Source organism: Acomys russatus, chromosome 7, assembly GCF_903995435.1.
Source record: "Acomys russatus chromosome 7, mAcoRus1.1, whole genome shotgun sequence".
In the NCBI taxonomy this organism is placed as follows: domain Eukaryota; kingdom Metazoa; phylum Chordata; class Mammalia; order Rodentia; family Muridae; genus Acomys; species Acomys russatus.
In genome coordinates, this window is record NC_067143.1 from 32,735,622 (window position 1) to 32,750,773 (window position 15,152).

Consider the following 15,152-nt stretch of genomic DNA (forward strand, 5'->3'; position numbering starts at 1 on the left):
TACAAATAAATGCATAGATAAAAATTTTAAAGGGAGACATGAAGTTAGGAGGAAGATAAGATAGAGGTCACGGTGGGATTGCAAGAAGGAAGCAAGGCGTGGACACGATCAAGGTACATTGTGGAAATGTATACATTTTCAAAAATAATTAAAATGATTTTTTAAAGTGATACTACCAATGATGGCAAAAAGGATACACTTGTAAAAACAAATGACTAATGCTGAGCCACACTTTTTTAAGGTTGAATAAAATTGCACGTCTTTAAATAAACATTACTAGACTCCTCAGCACTGGTGTGTTCTACTGTGGCTCAGAATAATAAACTTTGTGTTATTGTTGATGCCCTTTGGCTCCAGCTCAGATCTCTCTAAAATGAAAGAAAAACAACAATCTAGATTAATTTAGTTGGAGATTTTGAAAACTAAACTTTTGGGTTTGCACAACCACCAAATTATGCACAAATATCTGATGTTTCTGCACTTATAACTTCTTAAAGTTAATCAAATTTTCCACTTGAATCCAAACAGAAATCTTAAAACTAATAACAGTTAAATCAATAGTACTAAATTAATGAGTATCTCAACTTCAGTCTTGCTGGGAAAAGAGGACAGATCCCTGGCTAGTGTATTTAAATAGGGCACAGTGAGTTGAATTGCCTAGAAAGGTGGTTCTGCACAAAGTAAGTAGTTATAAATAACACGTAGAAGCATCAACAGAGTAATGAAAAAGTATTTACCTATTGTAATTAATGGGGCATGGTTGTGCCTTTTTTACTGGTTGGGGAAGGTGCAGTGGGGAGTCAAGGCCAGCCTAGGTTATAGCATAACTTCCAAGCCAACCTGAGCCACATAACATTATTGTATCTCAAAAGATATTTTAATGTCCAGTAACATCATTTAAAAGTTCCTGCTTTCAATTTCAACACTAGAAAGGGCCACCAGGAAAGTTTCAAAGCAGTTCCTGCCATAGGAATGTGCCCTATCGCTCCTCACCCTTTCTTATAAAGTCAACCTTCTCCCAGCATTGCCCAAATCACTTGGCATGAACATTTTCTTTGTTCTCTAAGCTAAATCCTACACTGATGTCATCAGGGGTTCCTGGTGACACTGTAACTGTAAAAACACATAGAAATTTATAAGCATACATGGACCGTGAAATCCTGAGGAGTTGTCAAGCTACTTGCTGGTCATTCAGATAATCCAACAAGGACTTCAATCATTTTTTAGGTCATCCTTAAAATTTTGCCCCCATAAATGTCCCTCTCTTATGCTAAACCAAAACAAATAAAGTAAATACAATGTTAGAGATTATGCCATCAGACACCATGGGTGATCAACTAGATCTATTCCTAGAAGTCTTGAAAACAACTCAAGACTGCACATTATTTCATAAAGAAAAGGAAGAAAGAGAACTAGCCCTCACACCCAAAGCAGGGCAATGAAACAAATTCTGCTGTTGCTTTCCTGTTTAGGAAGTGGGACGTTAAGAGTAGAACATCAGTGAAAATTTGTTAGCTAAACACCTGAAGGGTGTGAGGAAAACCAGAGAGGCAATAACCTTCCAGACTTGCATAGAGATGGTAAGTGAATCCCTAGGTGGAATATTCAAAATGTAGCTTCATGAATTAAGTCAGCCTAGAAAAGCTGTTCATCTCAAATTATAGTAATTCTAAATATTTAATAGAACTTAAGCTAAATCCAGAGACAGATCAACCTAGAGAACGTGTTATCATCCCACTACTTAAAAAAAGGCATATATATTATTACATTATATTATATTATTACATTATATTATATTATTTTATTATATTATATAGTACATTGTATATCTTTAACTTCTTCGTCTGTAGAAAATTTTATACCCCCCTCCACACACACAAATACTCATACACTCCAGAAATGACTTAATATGCTGGCTAGTTTTGTGTCGACTTACACAAGCTAGAGCCATTTGGGAAGAAGGAGCCTCAATTGAGAAAATACTCCTACGTGACTGGCCTGTGGTACACATTTTTAACTAGTAATTGATGTGGGGGGACCCAGATTATTGTGGGACGTGCCACCCCTGGTATGGTGGTAGAGTGTATAAGAAGGCAAGCTAAGCAAGCCTTGGGGAGGAAGCGAGTAAGATGCTTTCAGGTTCTGGGCTAGAGTTCCTGTCTGGCTCTGCTCTGCCCTCCTGTTAACTGGAAGTATTGCTTTGGGTAATGGCATTTTATCACAGTGATAGAAACACTAAGACTTTGATTTACTATTTTCTACCTTTCTTAGCATGTTTTATGAATAAAGAGAATGACATGGAGCCCTCCTGAGTAGCACGGTGTCTCACACCTTCTCTTGTACCATCTTTGCACACTGGTGGCCTAACACACATAACTGTAGGGTGACGAGGCTTTGTTGCTCTGGACTAGGATACAAATGGAACATACAAGATAAAAGAAGTCTTTGCTCAAAATGAGATTTAGCCCTTTAGGGCCCAGAAATCTTTAAACATTGGTTATTTTTGTGGCCAAGGAAATTGCTCTACTATCAGAATGACTTGGTTACCACCTCAATCGAAGTAAGTGTAACTTAAAGGCCAGGAAGGGATGATGCAAAGGGAAGAAGTGGAGAACTGTGTAGCCACAGTTCCCTCTCTTTTGGTGAAAGCTGATATTCCTTTCACCAATTACAAGAAAAGTAAGTCCACTGTCTGGACAGTAAGCTGTGAAGGTTGGATAGATCAGGTTAGTGGCTTTTTGTTTGTTTGTTTGTTTGTTTGTTTAATGGAAAACAGCTTATTGCTTGTTTATTTTCTCTTTTGTAAAGGGTTTGCTACTTTTCTCTCAATTGAATAGGAGCACAAAATAAACAAAAAAATAGGTAGAAAATAGGAGTACAGCCAGGGAGTCTGAACTAAGCTAGCTTGATGCTATGCTAACCAAAGTCCTGTGCAAAGCACCAAAGGTTGTGTGGACATTCTGAGAAAGAAGCTAAGAAGTTTGTGGGCCGGGAGGAACAGGGAAAGGGATGGTTTGAAACTGAGGCAGATCTTGTGCATACCATGAGCAAGCCAGCATGAATATAACTGTACCATGTGACAAAGAGCTACAATCAAGCACTAAGGAAAGAGTAGTTAAATGAGGTCATTTCATTCCTTTCTCGATTGATCTTCCTGATTGATATCACAAGAGCTTGAAACCAGAAGGCAGAAGAATGGAACAAACCTGTGTGCTAATTCTGACTTCTATTTTGTGAATCCCTTGTTCTAAAGCAGTGGTTATCGACCTGTGGGTCGTGACATCTTTTGGGGGTTGCTTATCAGATATTTACATAACAATTATAAAAGTAACAAAATTTTAGTTATGAAGTAGCAACAAAAATATGTTTTGTAACAGGGGTGGGGGGTCATCACCACATGAGGAACTATATTAAAGAGTTGCAGCATTAGGAAGGTTGAGAGCCATTGTTCTAAAGTCTGGTAGATACAGAGAATGTGGACGCAATAAGCATTGAACAATGGAAGAGGACAGGGAGGTTAAACCTAGAGGAAATTGATGTGATATAGAATGGCAGGTGCTTTTCAAACTGTCTCTGTCATCTTCTCATTTGGAGAGCTGCTAACCTGCACTCCTGGCACACTCAAGTAATCAAGTTTATTCCTTCTCAAGTCTCTGATGTAGTTGGAGACCAGGTAACTTAGTTATGTAATGAAGATTAGTTGTTTAGGGGTTAAGATGTTTTTAGGTCTAGATAAATGTTTTAAGTTGATAATGACAAGACGTGATGGAGACTGATTTCCATTCAGAATTTCACATGCACCAAAATAGGTAAGATCTTCAAGGCTGTCAAATGCAAGTAGCCAAAAACACTAAGAATATAACGTTTATATAATTCCTGATTGTATCATGGCTCTTCTTGCTGTAAGTAGTTTATTGTATATATGTGTAATAATATAAATGTATATGTAAAAAAATTTTAAAATATGAAAAAATTAAAATGAAAATTAAAAGAATGGTAGGTGCCTACGGGATCTGCTGTCATGAAGAAATAGAAAGACTGATTCAACATAACATGTTGGAAAAAAAAAGAAAAAAATCCATGTTGGTAAGTTATCACACTTATGTATCAAAGAACCTAGGAACTTATGTTTCAATGAGTCAAAGGACATGGGTTTGAATTTTGATTTTCTCTTTATCAATTCAATGCTGTTTCTAGACAAATTATTTAAATATTAATCTTTAAACAACATTTGATAATGTTCATCTTCTACCACACACCTCCCCCAATTCCTTCCTCATCTGTATTCTTATTTTTCTCATATATATATATATATATTCTATGTATATGTTCTTAGGGCTAACCATACGGTATTAGATAACAAACCAGTAGCCTAATTTCTGGGAAGACTAATATCCTTCCTCTCTCTCTCTCTCTCTCTCTCTCTCTCTCTCTCTCTCTCTATCTATCTATCTCAACAACCATTAAGTAGTTACAGAGTTTCATCTAGAGGTAGGGCCTTATCAGATCCCTTCACTCATTTTGGCATTACGCCTGGTGTTAATAACTGTTCAAGTCTTATTTAGGCTACCATGTTGTTGAGATTTCATGAGTGCAGGCAGCTTCTCTGTCAAATATAGAAGACACTGTAATACAGAAAATTTCCTGTTTCCTCCTTCTTACAATTGTTCCATGCCCTCTCCCATGACATGCCCTGAGTCTTGGGTGTAGTAATTCTGCTGTAGCTGTCTCGGCTGGAGTTGGGCACTCCAAAGTCAGTTGTTTTCTGAATTTTTCCAATTGTGTATCTCAGTAGTCTCCTCGGTTTTCTGAGGAGGGGAGAGTATTTTTTAATAAGAGGTGACAGCTACACTTATCTGTAACAATAAGGTTAAGTATTAGAATGCAGTTAGAAATGATACTGGTTAAGGAAAATTATAATAGTTTCTTATCTAGATTCCACGGCCTAACTAGCCATAGGTATACTTGGCCAGGTATACAGTACTAGGATAAATTTCCCCCTTTTGAATGACTCAAAGTCTAATTACACAGTTATTGGTTACTATCCATGTATAAGTGCCATTAATTTACTTTGCGGCTATATTGCAGTGCTGCTCAATATTGTTGCTCTTAGGAGCACATCTCTATAGGGTTAGTTATTGCTTTTCTTCCTTGGCAATTTGCACAGCTCTAGTACTGTGAGAGGCAATCATCACAAAGGAGACATCCAAGTCAAGTACAACAGCATCCTCCTAAGTCCTGTGCCCATAGAATGTGGTGTCTTCAGCAACAGGGACTTGAGGGTTCTGAGCAGCAACTGAGAGGGGCAGTAATAGCCTATACTATTTCAGAGAACTCTCTTGGATTCCCCTAAACAACAATTCAAAATGAAGTTTCTCAAGCCTGGTGCTGGGGTTTTGTTAAATAGTCAATTCCCTATCAAATGAAACTTTAGGTAAATAAAAAACAATATAACAACATTAGTTTTTCATATGTAAAAATGAAAGATAGTATCAACTTCACAGGTTATCTGGAAACTACGAAAAAGGCCTAAGAGTTGCCTTCTTTTTTCAGATTTTCCATTTTCCCCCTAAACAATACATACAACATTTCAAACACATAAAATGCTATAATCTGTGACATATAATTTTGTGTTTTGTTAATTTGCTTCGTGGCTTAGAGTTTTACATATATTGAAATTGTTGCATATTACTATTTACCATGTTGACAGTTTGTTTAGCTACTCCCCTTGGTGGGAAATTTGGATGCTTTCCAAGCTATAGCTCCTGTCAATAAAAACTGTGATTTTGCTAACATCAAGCAACAAGAACAAGAACAAATCCGTCTAACGCTTACACCATTTCCAGAGGAAAATTGGCTTAAGCAGGCATTGCTACCTTGGGATGTCATTCCCTAACTGGAATTAAGGAGTTGGGGAGTCTATCAATATACATTTTTCACTGGAATCTCTTGAAAGCACCCTAGAATACTGGACTTCTAATTAAAACAAAACAAAACAAAACAAAAAGCCCCTTCCTCTCCATGTAGGCGTTTTAATTCTTCTCTGGAGAACCCTGGCATACTACAGTTTGCCTAGCTGAGGAAATCTCCCCCAGGGTCCTCACTCGGATTTCCCAACACCCTTTCCAATTTAGACTCAGGATTAAATGGCCTATAATAATTTCATGCCAGAATATACAGAATGCTCCAGTTCAGTTCCATTAGCCTCCTTGAAACTTCCATTTCAGCTTTCTACATCCCAACAGGTTAGAAGGCAGTTTCTTTATCTTTCCCAAGACTGCATTGTAAGGATCTCTTCCTCCTATTTGCCATCTGCTTTAATATCGTCTTTGGTCCCAAACCTCAGTTCCTTCTGGTTCTAATTATTATCAACCCTGCCCACTCAGATAGCTGAAAGTATTCTGACAAAACTTCACATTAATACATTAGAAACAAAAACATATTAGAAAATTCATTTAAAGAAGTGGCAAGAGCTCTATCTTATGATCCCAAGAAGAGCATTTCCAGCCTTCACTGCTGAGTCTGATGCTGTGAATATGGGAGACGTTTATCAGTTGAGGGTTTTTACATCTATTTCTAGTGTATGAATGCTTATTTTTTGATATTTGGTAAATATTGTGTGTGTCCATTGTGATACTTAAATGATTTTATCCTTATTCTGCCAATGTAGAATATTGCAGTAATTGATTTTCCACGCGCGCGCTCTCTCTCTCTCTCTCTCACACACACACACACACACACACACACACACACACACACAGTGTCAATGAGATGGTTCTGCAGTTAAATTGCTTGCAATGAAAGATTGAAACTCTGAGTTCAATCCCCAGAACCCACACAAAGGTGGAAGGAGAGAACTGATTTCAGGTCCCAGGAAGTTATTTTCTGACCTCCACATGTATATGCTCCACACAAACCATGAGCACATAATAACATTGTTTTTAAGATTAAAATCAATCAAGAAAATCCAGCATTTGCTATCATGAAAATACAGTTCTGGGCAAACAAAATAATTGCAGGTTTGCTGTGACACCTCTTGTTTTATTAAGACATAATTTACACAGCATAAAATTCACCACTTGTACATGTAGCACAGTGGTCCTCACCATCCTCACTACACTGTGCACTCGGCCCCACTCCATGCACCAACACATGTTCATCACACCAGAAGAAAAAAGAAAATCTCTCAGGATCTGAAGATACAGCATGGCAGTGAAGAGTACTTTCGGTTCTAGCTGAGTACCTATGCTTGGTCCCAGCACTCACTTGCAGGCTTACAACCTTCTGGAACTCCAGTTGCAGGGTATTCAGCACTCTAGTCTAGATTCTGCAGGAACCAGGCAGTGCACATGCATACATGCTCGCAAACCGCTCACAGGGACATAAACGTCAATGTCTATGCCTATTCTCAGTCACTCTTATTGACCTCTCCCCAGGTGCCTCATAGGCTACTTCTTATATACTTTGATTTCTGTACATGTACATATTCTGGACTTGTTGTACAAATAATAAAGTGTGTGACATATTTTCTCTGGATTCTTTCACTTAGCTGATGATTTTCAAGTTCTATGCTTGCTTGTGTGTGAACCACAGCCTCATTTATTTCCTGACTGAATAATGTACCATTCTGTACATGCACGACACAATTACAGTGTCCATTCCTCAGTGAATGGGTATGTTGTTAATACCTTTGGGTTCATGTGAAGACGTTTGCTATGAACAGTCATGTGTAAGGTCATTATGTAGATATATGTTTTTATTTGTCTTGGACATACCCAGTAGCATGGTGTTTCTACATTAAATAGCACTCTATATTTTAATTTTAACTTTCAGAGAACTACTAGAATGTCGTTCTATGTCCCCCAAGTGAGCACTGAGACCAAGCATAGGAACTAAGGGAGAGAGAGAGAGACAGAGAGAGGGGGGAGACACAGACAAAGAAAGAGACAGAGACAGAGAGACAGACAGATAGAGACAGAGACAGAGACAGAGACAGAGAGACGGAGACAGAGAGACAGAGAGGGGAAGAGACTGAACCTTTTCTAGATACACAATTTCCAATTTCCAAACATTATTTTCTACCTTCCTGCTGGATAGCTTTTTCATGTTTCTCTTAAGTGCTATGGAGGCTTCTGATGGAGAAAAGATCTTAGCTACTGTGGGACCTTACCTGCTAGCTACAATACTGATCTATCAGCCAAAATATGTGATTGATGCAATAATAGCAAGACTGTTTATAGATTTGATCAATCACTCTCTTGACTGGATTGCAGGTGTGCTTCAGAGAAGAGAGTACATGCCTGATTCAGGAAATGAGGTTAAAGTGAAGGCAAAGAAGGACTTAGGTACAAGGGAGAGCCGACTGCTCTGCTTGTTTGTTTGTTTGTTTCTAAGTGGTCGTGTTGTTAAACTATTTTCTAAGTACTTGTGGCCATAGATTTATGTTACTATCAATCTTTGTTGTTGTTGTTGTTGTTGTTGTTGTTACTCTCAGTCTTGGTAAGAGAAGCTTCTTATTGAAGTGGGTAGGACATTGTTAAGAAGGTCATGATGTCCAAAATAGTCTAGATGTCTCTAGTTTCCCTTTCTAAATATATTTAAAATCTTAGAATCAACATATGTTACACTGCAGGCTGTCCAGAATATTAATATTGAAAAAGATTATCAAAGATGGACAACTCACTTTAAAACTCGGTACAAAGTTACCATAAGCAAAATGATTAAATTCTAGCAAATTTATATACGTATAAATGTATATAATATATGAATGTATAGAAATGTAATCAAATGGATTAAAATCACATATTTATAATGGGCTGATTTTCAATAAAAGTGTGAAGATTTTTCTATAAAGGTGGCAGTTCTTTTCATACATGATATTGGGGCAATTGTTTTGTTTTGTTTTGTTTTGTTTTTGCCAAAATTGTATATGTATCTCAGCCTAAATACCATTATTAATGAAAATGGATTAAAAATTAAAACATAAACATGTAAGATTCATAGGAGAAAACTTAGATGTATATTTCTTCTTTTGTGATGTTCCCTGAGCGGCATGGGGAGTAGGAAGCCGGTTAATTGAGCTGCCTCCTCTAGAGCTGATCACTGGCACTCGCTCCTTCTTGGCACCTGGATCTGTTAAGAGTCTGCGCATTAACCACTACCCACACAAAAGAGGGAGGCAGAAAGAGTGTAAGATTTGGAGGATGGGAGGAATGCTATGAAATGATGTTTTCTGGACATGACTTGATTGTTGCACACATTAGTGCAAAGCTGCTTTTTACTTACAGGAGACTTGTGCAAGACCAAGCCAGTTAAAAATGCCAGCATAGATGGTAGAATATAGGTAACTACTTAAAAAATCACATTTAATTTTTACTAATCCCTTTTCTCTATTTATTTTTGTTTAATTTTGTGGTTTTTTTTATATTGTTTCAGAAACTATTTGTGCAGATATATACATCTAAATTTTCTTCTGTGACTCTAACTCCAATGGAAAATCAATCAGAGCCTTTCATTACAAGCAAGATTTCCAATTCTGCTTATTTAAGTCTTGTCTTTGTTGATAATTTTTCCTAGATATTTTATTATAATGGTATTTTCATGGAAATTGTTATCTTCATGTGATTGTGAATAATTTATTGGTAGTATATAAATAGTCTATTTTATATTAATCTTATATCAGTCTTTCAGAATTCATTAGCTTCATGTCATCTGGAGGGCTACACATATATGTATATACATACATACATACATATAGGCACATGTGTTTGTATGTATATATATATATATATATATATATATATATATATATATATATATATATAGAGAGAGAGAGAGAGAGAGAGAGAGAGAGAGAGAGAGAGAGAGAGAAGAAGAAGAAGAAGAAGAGGGAAAGAGGAATTGTGTTTTTCTAGAAGTTCAAGATATGTCACACAATCTAATTATATCAACGGTTTTATTAAATGGTTCAAACCTTACTTCTATGATATTTGATACAATATTAAATAAAACTGACAGGGGATGCATAAGTTTCTTATTTTAGCTCATAATAGTTTACACTTTCACAATAAAGTATGATATACTCTATAGATTTTAAATAGAAGGAATTTCAAAAATAAAATGAGTCTTCATCAACTAAGAGTTTGTTAGAGTTTTTAATGTGAAAAGGTTATTTTGGTAAAAATTTTTTCAGTTTTCTGAGATAGCACCAGATAGATTTCCAAAGTGGCTGTACTAGTTTGCATTCCCACCAGCAATGAAGGAGTGTTCCTCTCTCTCCACATCCTTGCCAGCATGTGGTGTCACTTGAATTTTTGATCTTAGCCATTCTGATGGGTGTAAGATGGAATCTCAGAGTTGTTTTCATTTGCATTTCCCTGATGACTAAGGAGGCTGAGCATTTCTTTAAGTGAAGGAAGAATAGTAGGACCCACAGGGTCCTAGAAACCTATAACAAATTTTTACTTATTAAATTATAGGATTATTATACTGATTTGTTATTGTTGAAATAACCTTATATTCTGCATTGGTAACTTTTTATAGCTGTGATAATACACTGAGCAAAAGCAACTTAAGGAGGAAAGAGTTTATTTCACTTTACACTTCTGGGTAATAATCAGGGCAGGGTATAAGCAGAAACCATGTAGGAATGTGCATACCGTCTTGGCCATTCTGGCTGGTGTTCAGACTGCTTAGTTATACAACCCAGAACTAACTGTTTTTTTTTTTATTTTATTAATTTATTCATATTACATCTCAATTGTTATTCCCTTCCTTGTATCCTCCCTTTCCTCCCTCCCTCCCATTTTCCCCTTACTCCTCTTCCCTATGACTGTAACTGAGGGGGACTTCCTCCCCCTGTATATGCTCATAGGGTATCAAGTCTCTTCTTGGTAGCCTGCTATCCTTCCTCTGAGTGCCACCAGGTCTTCCCCTCCAGGGGACATAGTCAAATGTGAGGCACCAGAGTACGTGTGAAAGTCATACCCCACTCTCCACTAAACTGTGGAGAATATCCTGTCCATTGGCTAGATCTGGGTAGGGGTTTAAAGTTTACCGCCTATATTGTCCTTGGCTGGTGCCATAGTTTGAGCGGGACCCCTGGGCCCAAATCTGCCTATCATAATGTTCTTATTGTAGGTTTCTAGGACCCTCTGGATCCTTCTACTTTGCTATTCTCCCATGCTTCTCTCACCCAGAGTCACAATAGGATGTCCTCCCCTCTGTCCCAGTTTCTTGGTTAGTGAAGACATTCATGGGACATGCCCTTTGGGCTAGTATGCAGATACAAGTGAGTATATACCATTTAACTCTTTCTGCTTCTGGGTTAACTCACTCATTATGATCATTTCTAGTTCAATCCATTTGTCCACAAATTTCGGGAATTCCTTTGTTTTTAATAGCTGAGTAGTATTCCATAGTGTAAATGTACCACAGTTTCCTTATCCATTCTTCTACTGAGGGACACTTAGGCTGTTTCCATGTTCTGGCTATTATGAAAAAGGCTGCTATAAACATGATGGAGCAAATTTTCTTGTTGTGTGCTGGAGCATCTTCTGGGTATATTCCAAGGAGTGGAATAGCTGGGTCTTGCAGAAGCCAGAACTAACTGTTTAGCAGTGGTACTGCCCATAGTGGGCAGAGCCTACGTTAATCAACAGTTAAGATAATCCCCAACAGACATGGCCACAGCCTAATCTGATCCTGTCAATCCCTCAAATGAGACTGTGTATGTGTGTGGGTGTGGGTGGGTGCATGCGTGCGTGCGTGTGTGTGTGTGTGTGTGTGTGTGTGTGTGTGTGTGTGTGTGTGTTTGTTTTACCTGTACAGTTATTTTACTGGTACTCTTCTTTGTTTATACTAACTCTAGCAACTGTCTAGTATCCTTTTCTTCTATCCTGAAATATCGTCTGTAGTATTTCTAATTTTAATATTGTTAAAAAGGTGTATTTCCATTTTCAATTCTGTGTATGAATTTGTGTCTGTGTGTAGATATAAGAAAGTGAATGCAGATACCAGAGGAGCACAGGTATTGAATGTCATAATTTATACTCTTTTTTCTTACCATGTGAGTCCCAGAGCTCAAATTCTACTGGTGAGACCTGATGGTAAGTGCCTTTATTTGCTGAGCCATTTTGCCAGCTCTACTTTAATAGTTCATGTAGTACTGTATTTTATTTTTATTTGTCCTGAAACCTGCTAATTACGTCTTCATTTTGCTGGAAAGCTTTAATGGATATAGAATCATGCTTGATAATAACTAAAATATGCCATCCCAAAGCCTTTTGAACCCCATAGCTTCTCATCAGAAACCCTCTTTTACAATCATGAGGTATTCCTTGATTATTTTAAGTTGTTTCTCTCTTAATGACTTGGTGTCTTTCTTTGGCTTGATAGTTTGATTATGACGTGTCTAGGTATAGGCAATTTGGAATTGAGCATAGTTAGAGTTTATTGGGAAATTTGAATGAGTAGATTTAAGTTTAATCGAGTTCCTGACATTTCAATAATAATTCATTCAACTCTTCTATGTACTTCATTTTCTTGCTCGCATCTCTTTATGGAAACTCTTACTATGGCTTTGCTGGTATGCTTGATGGTGTCTCAGCCTCTGAGGCTTGGGTTACTTTTTTTTTTTTTTTTTATCTTTCTTCTCTATGACTAGGCAGCTTTGTTTTTAATTTATAGACACCCCAGCTTGCTGATTTCATCAGGTCACATCTGCTGTTGATCCCTTTTATTGATATTAATGTCATCCAGTGACTTTTTGATTAATATCTACAACTTCAAATCTAGTTATCTTATCTTTTAAAATAATCTCTGGTTTTTGTTGACATATTTTTAATGTGATATTGCTCTTAGTTTCCTTATATTTTTAGACAAGGTTTCTCTTTTTCAAAAGATATCAATTGTTGTTTAGTAAATCTTATCTGTGTGCTTTGATGACACTGTGACACAGCTACCCCAGCATCCCTGATGAACACTTTGCCCTTCACAATGTCGAGCTGCTATGGGATCCTCCACTTCTGCAAGGATTGCAGTGGCTCCACCATATCTCACTAGGGATGTGAGTAGTCCAATCTCCTTTGACTCACCGGGCATGTTTAAAGCCCAGTAAATGAGTATCCAGCATGCTGGTGACTGTTCTAATTACAGTAACCAGATACGTGACAGAAGCAACCTGAGGGACGGATGGTCCCTTAGACCCTAGTTTAGATGATTTGGAAGTTCCACTCAGAGTGGCACACAGTTGCTGAGCAGCTTTTCGTATTTTAGCAGATCAGAAAGCAGAGTGCTCAGACTGGAACCAGGAGCAGATGTCACCTTCAATATCTGCCACTCATGACCCACTTTTGATTAGCCAGACCCTGTGTCTTAAAGGACATGTAATTCCAAAAGCAGCAACACCCCTGGGTTCAAATGCATGCACCTGTGTGGGTCTTCTTTCACATCAAAACAGAACCCTGGAATTCCTCAGGGCATTTCCTATTTATCAATGGCTAATAAGCTGTCCCGTTTTTTGTCAACCATCCTTTTGATGAATGCTTCAGCACTCTGCCAGGTAGTCTACAGCTCTTCTCAGATCTTCTCATTTTGTATTTTGTATTTTTTTTCAATTCTTATGGTCAACAAATGTGAAAACGTAAAATGTCCTCAATTCTTTCATGAAAATATATCCAGCAATGAGACTACGCACAGCATCACACACATTACATGGCCCTCAGGTTTCCCAGAATCACACAGGAGCTGGACAAGGCTCCTAAGGACACCTTTATTATCCAGATTTTCCTTTTGAAATTTTTAGTAGGCTTCCTCTGTTGCCTCAGTTAATCTCATCATTTCAAACAACCATGATGTTACATATTTGCACCTGAGCATCCTGGACAAATACACATTTGGTAAAACCCATTTGCACAAAACAAGTTCTGAGTTGGTTTAATTTAAGATGCTTTTGTGAGTGGGGTTTTCTTGGGAAATATCAAGCAATGAGACTCTTTGGGAATGGGGCTTTGAAGGATCCCCAACTCTGCTCTTCCTCCAGGTTTTTGACCTTCATTGTTTCCAGAGCTAACTTGAAGCTACGTACACCAGGATGGAACAGAATGTGTTCCTTCAGGTGTTTGACACTTTGTCTATATTGGCCATGACAAGATTGCAGCACGTTTTTAGTTCATTTGCAGAGCTGTGAAAATGTTGGTACTGAGTGTCTGTGACAACCGTCCATTGCTGTCTTGGAGGCGATGATCACAGAAAATCTCTGTACTTCCACACTTGCTCACGTCACCTTATGGGAAGCTTATCAAATATGCTCTGGATGCCAGTTTTGCCTCTTGCCAACCCTGGACCACATAATCACATTAAAATCCTCTGACAGACTACTGTGTCCTTGATTTAATGCACATAGATCTATAGAACTGCAGAAGCCTATCTACATATTATGGCTAGCACAATTTCCCTTGTATTCCAGAACTTGCCCTAACCCAGCAGAAAAAGCCATTCTGTAGTTCCTGGTATGGTATTCTCATAGCTTTCCTTCTGTTGAGACTGGTTTCCAGGCAGGATGCAGCTCGTTCCAATGAACCAGTAGCTCACATTGTTTATGCACAAAAAGGTTGACTGGATATTGGGCCAGAGTTTGAGGAAGGCATAAGGTATGCTCATCTACACTGTGCAAGAGACTAGCCATCTTTGCTGATTTTTCCTTGCTGATTCTTCATTGGGGAGATAATACGTAATTAATATCAAGCCAGATACTCTCCACTTGAATTTTCTGAAATTTTAGCCCCTAGTAAAGGTCTGCTATAAAACTGCAACATGGCTCCACAAGAATTGTATGAAAATAACAAGTGTATGTAGTTAACACCCAGCCACCCTGTGATAGGCACTGTGCTGGCTTTTGGTTAATCTGAACACATAACATAGAAGTTGGAGTTTGACCTTGAGTTTATAATCACAGCAGAATATTAGACCCTAAAATGTAACTAAATGTAAGGAAAGAAATTAACAATGTGTATTATGTTAGTATTTGACAATAGCCAGAGGAAAAATCTACCAGGAAGAAGTGTTTTAAATGCTTGGGGAGACTGAAAAGCAAAAGCAAAAACAACAAACAAAGAAACAAACAAACAAAAAACAAAACAACAACAACAACA